This window comes from Anomaloglossus baeobatrachus, chromosome 2, assembly GCF_048569485.1.
Source record: "Anomaloglossus baeobatrachus isolate aAnoBae1 chromosome 2, aAnoBae1.hap1, whole genome shotgun sequence".
NCBI lineage: Eukaryota > Metazoa > Chordata > Amphibia > Anura > Aromobatidae > Anomaloglossus > Anomaloglossus baeobatrachus.
Window position 1 is genome coordinate 586,722,517 of NC_134354.1, and position 12,345 is coordinate 586,734,861.

A 12,345-nucleotide genomic window follows, 5' to 3' on the forward strand; every position below is an offset into this window, starting at 1 on the left:
ATGTCAATGTCAGTGACACTACCTCCATGGCTTGCAGAGGCAGTAACACAGGTAGGTGTTTGAATTGTGTCCTCCATCTCCTTCTGCTCCATTATTATAATTAGGGCAATCTGGCCATGGGCCTCTCAGAGCTTTAGGCCCAGGGTGGTGGCCCAGACTGCCTTCATTATAATCTACCTATGCCTGCAGCTATGACATCTATTGGATTATCATACCTTATACAGTGGTAGTCAGTGCCTGGGCCATCATAAGTCATCTTGTTCCCAGTGGAGCACAGATTGTATGACAGAATAATTTGCCATTTCCATAGTCACTGGGGAAGTGCCTGTTTTCTGTAGAATGTACAGTAAGTTCTTATGATCTGTAGGGTGTCTCTTCTGTAGCTTGTAAGCTCCTATCATCACCAAGGTTCTCTCTCTCTTTCTTCTGTAGAGTATAAGCTCCTGTGGTCAGCAAGGTCCTCTTTTTCGCTCTCTCCTGTAGAGTGTAAGCTTTATCTCCTCAAGCCCATGTGTATTTTTCAAAAAATTATAAGCTTTCCAACACTGAAATTATCGATAATATATTTTGCTGCAAATCAAATCTATCTGTCCGTACATATATCTATCTGTATGTAAATTTCAAGATGTAGTTTGATTACTTTTCAGCCTTCATTTCCAAATCTGTATCTCTAAAAATACAAAAAAGCTAAATGTTTTTTCCACCATGTTCTTTTTAGTAAACTGATGTTCTGAAAAATAATCTTTATGAATTCAATATATTTCAGATGTACATCATGTGCAGTATGGGGTTTGGTTTTGTAATTTATTGTGAAGTAACAACTTCCCTTGGGACTGTTCTTGTCAGAAACAAGGATACAAGTTGTCTAAAAAGTTGACTTTGTTCTAGGAGCACACAAGAAAACACTGAGCTATCGGAACACAGTGTAGTATTGCTTCTCTACAGTTTCAACTTTTTTGAACTGAAATCATAATTTAGCAAGAAGCAATATGGCACAATACCAATCATTTACAAAGATGGCTTGGATCAAGTGTAAGTTTAATGGATTTGCTTTATAATTGAAAGCTCATCATTATCAGTCATGATAATAGTAATACTAATAACAAAAATATGCAGATAGGGTAGGTACCTGTCTGATTTACTTGGTTGAGATATCATTCTTGCAGTGTATTTGTTGGTATAATGTTGCCTTAAGTGAATGACATTTTTTATTATTACTGTATACAGAACAACTGTGGCATTAATTGGAGTAAATAGCAATGGTATGCAACTTTCTAAACATAAGGAGGAATCAAGCTCGGTATTTTCATACACCAGCCTTGAATCAAGAACCCAAAGAAGAAAAGTGCATCATACCGTATATATTAAGAACACATAATGAAATTTCTTACATTTTTGGAATGACAGAGACACATAAAAAGAAAGATTTCAGCTACAACTCATACCAGTTTCCCACTGTATATTATACTACATTCTTTGCATGATGATTGGTGCCTTCCACTTGGATAAACCCCACCACTTCAAAAAATTGCTGGAATTGGCTCAAAAGGGCAAAAAGTCAATATTTTTCTGTATACTGTATACCTCTAAATAATGTTTTTTTTTTAAATTGCAGGAAGCTAGCGCATTGTAAAAGTATTCATACCCTGTTAATGCTCCTATATTTTTTTCATGTTACATCCACAAACTTAAATTTATTATGTTGTATATTGACACAAAGTAACAAGTATTTGTGCAGTGGAAAGGAATTGATACATGATTTTCTAAATATTGTAAAAATATAAATCTTAAAATTGTGACATGCATTTGTATTCAGCCTCCCTGAGTAAATATTTTGTAGGACCACCTTACTGACGCATGTCGTATGTTCTACCAGCTTTGCACATCTGGAAGGTGAAAGTTTTGTCCATTTTTCTTTGCAAAATAGATCTATCTCAGTGAGATTGGACAGAGAGCGTCTGGATAACAATTTTCAAGTCTTTCCACAGATTTCCATTATGGTTTAGGTTTGGACTTTGACTGGGCAATTCAAAGATATGAATTTGATTTGATGTAAACCATTCCATTGTGGCACTGTCCTGCTGGAAGGTATGTCCCAGCTTGAAGTTTTTTGCCGTCTTTAAACAGGTTTACCTCCAGGATTGCCCTCTATTTAGCTTTAGGCGGGCTTTGCACACTACGACATCGCAGCCCGATGCTGCGATGCTGAGTGCGATAGTGCCCGCCCCCGTCGCAGCAGCGATATGTGGTGATAGCTGGCGTAGCGAAAGTTATCGCTACGCCAGCTTCACACACACACTCACCTGCCGTGCGACGTCCCTGTGGCCGGCGACCCGCCTCCTTGTTAAGGGGGCGGGTCATGCGGCGTCACTGCGATGTCACACGGCAGGCAGCCAATCAGAGCGGAGGGGCGGAGATGAGCAGGATGTAAACATCCTGCCCACCTCCTTCCTTCCGCATATCCTACGGAAGCCGCAGTGAGGCCGGTAGGAGACGTTCCTCGCTCCTGCGACTTCACACACAGCGATGTGTGCTGCCGCAGGAGCGAGGAACAACATCGGACCGTCGCGTCAGCGTAATCATGGATTACGCCGACGCTGCACCGATGATACGATTACGACGCTTTTGCGCTCGTTAATCGTATCATCCAGCCTTTACACACTGCGATGTCGCATGCGATGCCGGAAGTGCGTCATTTTCAATTTGACCCCACCGACATCGCACCTGCGATGTCGCAGTGTGCAAAGTGCCCCTTATTCATCTCTCCATCAACTCTGTCCAGCTTCCATGTCCTGCTGAAGAACAGCATACCCTCAGCATGATACTGCCACCACCATGTTTCCTGGTGGGGATGGTGTTTTCAGGGTGATGTGCATTGTTAGTTTTCTGCCACAAATAGCATTTTGAATTTAGCCTAAAATGTTGTACTTTGTTCTAATCTGACCAGAGACCCTTCTTCTATATGCTAGCTGTGTCCCTGTAAGATGGCTGCCTGACATTTAGTTGATGGGAGGTATGTGTCGCAGAGGGGATTATTCTCTGTGATGTAAGACCGGGTGTAAGCTCTAGCACACTTAGTTTTAGGAGACTTCTTAGGGCGCATCAGGGCCACGTTTTACAAGCAGCCAGAGAGATGGGCATGTCTGGCTGCTCACATTACCCCACCCATGGATGTGATACATTTGTTAAAATAGAGACTATTTGTCTCACACATGGTCTGTGTGTGGAGGTTTTTACACCTCCAGTGGGACTCCTGTGGAAAGGAACTATGTATTATCCTGAGCAGACGATCTTGCAGCCAAAAATTACTTAGTATTTTCTGTTTGGTTCACTTTATCTCTAAGTAAGGCTTGCTGTATGTTTTCTGGAGAGCAGTTTATATAAACTGAAATAAACCAGCCAGATGTTTAAATCAAATCGTCACAGTCCCCTAAATGGCTTTTTGCAAGCTGCAAATGGGACTTCTTTTGGTTTGCTTTCAAAAATATCCTGCTTTTTGCCACTCTTCCATTAAGGACAGATTTGTGGAATTGTCAGTTTAGGTTCTTGTTAGGTTTGCAGATGTGCCTAAAGACTGCTTTACATGATACGACCGATTGTGCGATTTGACAATCGATCGTACCCGCCCCCGTCCTTTTTGCGTCACGGGCAAATCGCTGCCCGTGTCGCACAAAGTCAGTAACCCCCGTCACACATACTTACCTCTCGTGCGACCACGCTGTGGGCGGCGAACGTCCACTTCCTGCAGTGGGAGGGACGTTCGGCGTCACAGCGACGTCACACGGCCGCTGGCCAATAGAAGCGGAGGGGCGGAGATGAGCAGGATGTAAACATCCCGCCCACCTCCTTCCTTCCACATAGACGGCGGCCGCGGGAGGCAGGTGAGCTGCTCATTGTTCCCGTGGTGTCACACGGAGCGGCATGTGCTACCACGGAAACGATGATCAACTAAATTAAACGATATTATGGAACCTAGCGAGCAGTACACGACTCACGATTTGTGAGCGATACTGCATAGGAGGAGTCACACAGGCCGGCATCGCCAGCGATGCCGGATGTGCGTCACAAAAACCGTGACCCCGACGATGTATCGCACGATAGATTGTCTGGTATAAAGCAGCCTTTACTCCTTCCATTGTTAGACAATGGGTTGAACAGTTCTCCATTTGATCTTTAGAGCTTGGATTTTTTTTTTTCTTTAGAATTTATGCCTGATTTAGTCTTTTCCACAACTTTATGCCTTACCTGTCTGGTTTGTTCTTTGGTTTTATAATGCTGTTTGATCCATAATGTTTTCAAACAAATCTATGAGGCTTTCACAGAACAACTCTTGTTATATTGAGAATAAAATACACACAGGTGGACTCAATTTACTATTTAGGTGACTTCTGGAGGCAATTGGTCACACGGGATTTTATTTAGGGGTATTGGACTACAAGAGACTGAATACAAATGCACATCACAATTTTCAGTTTTAAATTTTTTAAATATTTAGGAAACAATGTATACTTTCCTATACATTTCATAGATACTACTTTGTGTTGTTATTTCACATAAAATCCCAATAAAATACATTTACATTGTGGGTGTAATGTAACAATTGCTATCTCTGATCTCAGTAATGGGAAAGTCTTCACTAAATACAGATTTTACCTCAGAATTGAGAATTTTGATGATGACTAATCAAATCTGGCTGAGAAAAAAGGAAATTTGATAAGTTACAAAGTTTTTTATTTTCATGTGTTCTATTGATTTATTAAATAAAAATTAAAACAAAGATTACGCTTTAACTGTGCTCCCTGATTACCATATTTTTCGGACTATAAGATGCACCGGACCATAAGACGCACCGGACCATAAGACGCACCCTGGTTTTAGAGGAGGAAAATAGGAAAATAAAATTTTTAAGCAAAAAATGTGGTCATGACACATTGTTATGGGACGAGGATCTGCTGCTGACACTGCTATGGGGGTAATTTAAAAAAAAACAAACAAAAAAAAAAATGGCATGCGGCAAAAATGGCGGTTCCCCCAATTTTGATAACCAGCCAAGATAAAGTCTCAGAGCTGGGGGCTAGTATTCTCAGGCTGGGGAGACTCATGTTATTGGGAGCCCCCAAGCCTAAAAATATCAGCCAGCAGCCTCCCAGAATTGTCGCGTCCATTAGATGCGACAGTCCTGGGACTTTTCCCAGCTCATCCCGATTGCGCTGATGCAGTGGCAATCAGGGTTATAAGGAGTTAATGGCAGCAGCCCATAGCTGCCACTAAGTCCTAGCTTAGTGATGGCAGGTGTCTATGAGACACCCTCTTATCACTAAGCTGTAACTAAAAGTAAATAAACACAAACACATAAAAATCCTTTATTTGAAATAAAAGACAATCCCTCCCTCTTTCACCACTTTATTAACCCTTAAAACACCCAGGTCCGATGTAATCCACACGATGTCCCACGACGCATCTAGCTCTGCTACATCTGAGAATCACAGAGAGCAGCCATAGAACACGACCGCTCTCTTTGAGGGTCAGGCCGCAAGTGAAGTGAGCTGCCGGGATCAGCAGTGACTTCAGCTGTCACCGCACATCTCTTGACTGAAGTCACCGCGGATCTCGCACTCACTTCAGCCGCGGCCGGATTTGCGGTAACAGCTGGAGGACTCCCGCTGTATACTCACATCTCCTCACTCCACGCAGCATCGCTCCCTTCCTGTCTGTGTGCCAACTGACCTGTTTGGAGCCGTGTGTACAGCGATGACGTCATAGCTGTGCTCACCGCTCTCTACACAGATCAGCTGACCGACAGACAGGAGGACATTGCGATGCTGCAGGGGAACAGTGAGTATATCGTACTTATTCACTGTTCCCCGTGCTGATGATGGTGCACGGGGGGCAGTGAATACAGCCACACATGATTACTCCAGGCTGTAGTTGCCTGGGGTGATCACGTGGGCCTGCTCTTTAGTATGCGCGCATCCCCCGCTCATCATCCCACCCACCTGTCAGTGCCGACTTCAGGGCTGAGAGATGATGGGCTGGATGAGGGGCGTGCATATCAAATGAGGTGGCCCACGTGGTCAGGGTAGTGCAGCTACAGCCTGCTCCTGCCTCTGATGAACTGCTCCACTACCACCGCACCCGCCTTCACCTGCTCCGCCACCACCGCACTGCAGCAATCGGACTATAAGACGCCCCCCCCACTTCCCCCAAAACTAGGGGGAAAAAAGCGCATCTTATAGTCCGAAAAATACGGTAATCCTCCTCTCCCCTAGATACTCCTCCTCCTCTGCGTTCTGTTACTCCCTTTTATAAGGAACCTGTCACCAGGTTTTCCCACCTTTATACCCACTTTTACAACATTTTAGTGTGCTGTATATATGTCCCCAATCCATTATGCAAGGCACAAAAAAATAACTTTTATTATACTCACAGATACGTAGCACGGTCTGAGCTGATGGGAGTCTCTTCTCATCTTTTGATTGCCGTTCTCATTCCCATCTTCATGTGGATGACGCGTCCTACTTCATCCACAGTGTCCCCCATCGTGCCCCTGCTAAAGGCAGAGCAAAGTACTGAAGTGCGCATGTGCCAGGAAAGACCAAAAGAGCACCGATGACCCATAGGTAAAGCCGGCGTATGCACATTACAGTGCTATTCTTTTACATAAGCAGGGCAGAGAAAAGTGTGCCTGTGCAGGAGTGTGATGTGGCACACTACAGTATGTTGATGAAGTAGGGCACTCTTTAAAGGGGGCAGTGATCATAAGAAGAAAGGAGGTGTTGGATCAAGACAAGATATGCATATCGGACCAGACTGCACTGTCTGTGACTATAATAACAAGTATTTTTTGGATCTTGCATAAGGGATTGGGGACATTCATACAGCATACTAGAGTGCTGTAAAAGAGGGGTTAAAGGTGCTGACTTTACATTCTATTGGGAGCAACTGGTGATTGGTCCCCTTTAAAAGCTTCTAATTCCCAAACAATTGCAGTTTATACTGCTAACAATGATTTACAAGGCTGCCCATGATCTGTATCTGAATAGATTTCCAAAATTATCTCCTGATATATTCCCCATGCATATCTATGGTCCTCACAAGATCTCCTTTTCTCCTCTCATACATTCCTCACCCAATTGCTTACAGGTAAAATATATCTTTGTACTGTGTTAGCCTGTAGAATGTACGTTCTGGTTCCAAGATTTTTCATGAGTATCCCCTGAACTCTGGAATTTAATGCCTCGGCATGTCCGATGGTTTCCCACCCTGAATCTTTAAAATGTAACTTGAAAACTCATCTCTTCTGGAAAACGTAAACTTACAGCCTGCACTAACTACCATCTGAGCTAATCCCCCGATCTGCTATCTCCTTCCCCATTAGTCTGTAGATTATAAGCCTGTGAGGTTAAGGTCCTCTGTACCAGGTGATTTGTTTACTTCATTTTATTTATGTATTATGTATGTAACTCTTCACACATGAACAACGCCATATATAATGGTACTTTAAAAATAAATGATAATAATAATGTTAATAATTTCTGTAAACTGATTTATACCTGTTGTATAAAGGTTTTATATTTGAGATCAAATTGTGCCTTTTTTGAATATCTGCATTATTATTGTGCTACATGGTAATTAGAAATTATAAAGAGATAACATTTGTCCTATTATGGAAAATCATGATCTATCTACAGTATCTATCTATCTATCTATCTATCTATCTATCTATCTATCTATCTATCTATCTATCTATCTATCTATCTATCTATCTATCTATCCCTCTATCTATCTATCTATCTATCCCTCTATCTATCTATCTATCTATCTATCTATCTATCTATCTATCTATCTATCTATCTATCTATCTATCTATCTATCTATCTATCTATCTATCTATCCCTCTATCTATCTATCCCTCTATCTTTCTATCTATCTATCTATCCCTCTATCTATCTATCTATCTATCTATCCCTCTATCTATCTATCTATCTATCTATCTATTATCTATCTATCCCTCTATCTATCTATCCCTCTATCTATCCATCTATCTATCTAACTTTACAGTGTAAATATGCTTCTTTCTCGTCTAATACATCATTCCTCTATTTATTTAATCATATATCAATTCTAAATTTTTGCCCGTAGTTTTAAAGGCAAAAGTAAATTTATGGAGATGGAGTGTTTAATATTGTGAAATATTTATCAGTCTTGATTGAGATGATAGCAGACTGCAAGAGCATATGTTCTAAATTTGAATTTAGACTGTCCTATGTAAAAAATATCTTTCTGTCTTCTGATGAGAAAGGCAAGGGGTCAGATTAGATGGAGCTCCTATCTTAGCATAATGGGTTTAACATTTCCATGACATCATCATGGATTCTGCAAGAGAGTCCGAGGATCATCTGAGTGGTCATTCTGCAGGTGTAAATATTTTATGAGGATATATAGAAGGAGGAAGAAGTGTTCAGAAAGGTGAAATTATAGTGTTCATTGTTCTGTGAAGACTGCTATTCTGTTAAGCTGGCTAAATTTAAAATTGTTGAATTTTCATTGTAAATGTAGTATTTAATCCTAGGATCCGATTGTTATGAGAGCCATGTACTTAAATAAAAATATAAAATCTGACTTATTTTGACAGAAATCATAATCGACTTTTCTTTCTTGGACAAACCCAATTCACTGATTTGTTTGCATTTTCTTTTTATTGTTATACACATTGTTTATACACATAAATAACTAGTTTATAAATATTTGTGTAAGCTCATTATAAATTGTAAAATATTCTTTTAAGATTAGTAAATAGGGTTATTTTCATCTGGGTTGCTGTGTTGAAGGGCTGAATATGGCACTATATTTAAGATACTAGTAACGTGATACATTTAGGATCTTAGTGTCTTAGATACTCTTCTGATTAGGAATGTAAGCAAAGCAGCAATTGTGTATATGAAATTAAAATTACTTACATAATAAAAGTGTATATCTATGCAAATTATCAGTTTACAGATTAATGCATGCGCAGATGAGATCTTGAGCTGAGAGCTCCATCTGCGCACACGCCGAGTCTGGTACCATTATTTGAAGCCTGCACTGCCGACAGCGCATCTCGAACACCCGCCGCTCCGCCCTGTTCCACAGCAGCCCGCACAGCCACCAGCTCAGGCAGCACAGCCGCCACCACAACCTTGACCGCAGCCAGCACTATAGCTAGCACAGCACAAACCGCAGCCAGCACAGCTCCTATTCTCCACCTCCCAGTAAGCTACATTTGGATTTTAAGATACACCTCTCTCATTTTGCTACCAAATTTGTGAAAGGAAAAGTGAGTCTTATCTGAAAAATACGGTAATACTTACCTTTGTAATATACTGTATGTATTACATTAATTTAAAACATGTACGTTTGAGGGTATAACATTAAAAAATGTTATGTTATATACTTACAAAGTAACATTTTTTATTGGGAGTTTATGTGAGTACTAGAAGGTGGCCCGATTCTAACGCATCGGGTATTCTAGAATTTATTGTGTAGTTAATGTATGTTTTTTGTTATTTATATCGATGTTGTTGTGTGTAGTTGCCAGTGTTTGTGTAGGGCACTGTAAATGTTCTGCATGTTGTCTGGGTGTGGGGGTGTGTGAGAGCGGTGTTGTATGTGTGTTGCGTTGTGTGTGTTGCATTGTTTATGGAGCGCTGTGTGTCTGCAGTGTTGTCTGTGTGTGTTGCGCGGTTTGTGTGGGTGTGGAGTGCGTGTGTGTGTTTTGGAGAGGTATGTTTTGTGCAGTGTGTGTGTTGCGCGGTATGTGCGTTTATTTGTGTATGCCGCGGTGTTTGTGTGTTGGGTGTTGTGTGTGTGCGGCGTTGTCTGTGTGTGGGTGTCTGTGTGTAGGTGTTTGTGTAGGGCGGTGTTTGTGGTTCCCAGTGTGTGTGTGGTGTGTTGTGTGGTGTGTTGTGCACTGCGCGTGTGGCGCTGTGTGTGTGTTTTGGGGGGAGGTGTGCACCCCCATTGTGCTCCATCCCCCATGCTGCGCACCCCCCATCGTGCTCCATCCCCCATGCTGCGCACCCCCCATCGTGCTCCATCCCCCATGCTGCGCACCCCCATCATGCTCCATCCCCCATGCTGAGCACTCCCCATCGTGCTCCATCCCCCATGCTGCGCACCCCCCATCGTGCTCCATCCCCCATGCTGCTCACCCCCCATCGTGCTCCATCGCCCATGCTGTGCACCCCCAATCGTGCTCCATCCCCCATGCTGTGCACCCCCATCGTGCTCCATCCCCCATGCTGTGCACTCCCATCATGCTCCATCCCCCATGCTGCGCACTCCCATCGTTCTCCATCCCCCATGCTGCGCACTCCCCATCGTGCTCCATCCCCCATGCTGCGCACTCCCCATCGTGCTCCATCCCCCATGCTGTGCACCCCCCATCGTGCTCCATCCCCCATGCTGCGCACCCCCTAACATGCTCCATCCCCCATGCTGCGCACCCCCCATTGTGCTCCATCCCCCATCCTGCGCACCCCCCATCGTGCTCCATCCCCCATGCTGTGCACCCCCCATCGTGCTACATCCCCCATGCTGCGCATTCCCCATCGTGCTCCACAGTCACACATCAGACAGTATACACGCACACATCTGATCGCATACACTCACACCCCACTTCTCCCTGTGCTCTCCGGTGGGCGGTCCCAGCAGCGGTGCTGCACGCCGTGCTCCTCTGCCTTCTGCCGACACTCACAGATCCGATCACATACACTCACACATCAGAACACACACACACATCCGATCGCATACACGCACACATACGATCGCATACACGCACACATCCGATCGCATACACGCACACATCCGATCGCATACACGCACACACACACTGACAATATCGCACATACACGCTCACACACTCACAACATCCGGAGATACCCCATGCTTCCGGCCATGTGATCCTCCGGCAGGTCCTGGAAGGTCACTGCACGCACAGTATCGCCGCCAAGAAGTAAGCGGTATCACTGGATGTTGTGAGTGTGTGGATGCGATCTGATGTGTGTGTGAGGTGTGTGTGAGAGTGAGTGAGTGTGATCTGATGTGTGTGTGTCTGTTCTTATGTGTGTGCGTGTATGTGTGTTCCGCCGCTGCAGGACCTTGATGCGCTCACCTGCTCCCGGTCGTCGTCTGGTGAGTATGACTGCGGGGTCTTCTTTCTTCTGTCTTCTCTCTTCTGGGGGTGCCCGCTGCCTATAATGAAGTGTCTTGCAGTGTCTTTAACTCTTTCACCGCTGCATGACACTTCATTATTGACTGCAGCGTATGCCGGCTCCCTGCACATGTGTACCGGGAGCCGGTGTTCGCTGGTAACCATGATACACATCGGGTAACTAAGGGAAGCGCTTCCTATAGTTACGCGATGTGTATCATGGTTACCAGCGTACACCGGCTCCATCACGATCCCAGCATCGCAAGGTTATGACCGCCGGGGGCGGGGCCGAGTGTGCCAACATGTGGCGGGGGCGAGCGGGCGAGGTGTCAGCGTATGCCGGCTCCCTGCACATGTGTACCGGGAGCCGATGTACGCTGGAGCGGGCGATGCGCGCGGAGGGCCGGGGCGAGCGGCTAATCTATGCGGGGGCGGGGCCAGGCCGAGGCGAGCGGCCATTCCGTGGGGGGGCGGGGCCAGGCCGAGCCCAGCGGCCAATCCGACAGTTGTCACTGATATGACACTGTCACGGTGACACAATTTTGGAGCAAGACAGACAGACAGACAGACAGACAGAATAAGGCAATTATATACTGTATATAGATTGACTCACGGTGGCTGAATACAAATGCATGTCACAATTTTCAAATTTTTATTTTTAAGAGTTTTAGAAAATCATGTACCAATTTATTCACTGTTCACAAGCACATTCTACTTTTTGTTAGTATAATACATGAAATCCCCCAAAAATACATGCTAGTTTGTGGGTGTAATGTGAACAGATATGGAAAAATAAACAGGATTTGAATACCTTTTTCAAGGCAGCATATATATATATATATATATATATATATACAGTACAGACCAAAGGTTTGGACACACTTTCTCATTCAAAAAGTTTTCTTTATTTTCATGACTCTAAAAATTGTAGATTCACATTGAAGGCATCACAACTATGAATGAAAACATGTGGAATGAAATACTTAACAAAAAAGTGTGAAACAACTGAAAATATGTCTTATATTCTAGGTTCTTCAAAGTAGCCACCTTTTGCTTTGATTACTGCTTTGCACACTCTTGGCATTCTCTTGATGAGCTTCAAGAAGTAGTCACCGGAAATGGTCTTCCAACAGTCTTGAAGGAGTTCCCAGACA